The sequence below is a fragment of the Arachis ipaensis genome, chromosome B02 (assembly GCF_000816755.2).
Source record: "Arachis ipaensis cultivar K30076 chromosome B02, Araip1.1, whole genome shotgun sequence".
Taxonomy (NCBI): domain Eukaryota; kingdom Viridiplantae; phylum Streptophyta; class Magnoliopsida; order Fabales; family Fabaceae; genus Arachis; species Arachis ipaensis.
In genome coordinates, this window is record NC_029786.2 from 107,499,019 (window position 1) to 107,499,419 (window position 401).

Below are 401 nucleotides of genomic sequence, written 5' to 3' on the forward strand. Positions count from 1 at the left end.
TGATTTAATAAAAAAAATTTAATTATTATATTAGTTTTTATAATTTTGTAAGATTTTTAATTAGATTTTTGTATTTTTTTTTTAATTGAGTCTTTGCACTAAATTTTGTTTTTTAATTGGGTCTTTATACATTTTTTTTTTATTTGGGTCTCTACACCAAATTTTTTTTAGTTGGGTCCCTATAAAGTTAAGCCAATTACTGTCAAGAGGGACCTAATTGAAAAAAAAATTTAGTGCAGGGACCCAATTAAAAGAAAAAATATAGAGACCTAATTAAAAATTTCATAAAACTATAAGAACTAACAGAATAATTAAACCTATTATATACATTAAATTATACATGTTAATTTAAATAAAATAATTTTAAATTATCATCTTTCTAATATTACTCGAATAGATAA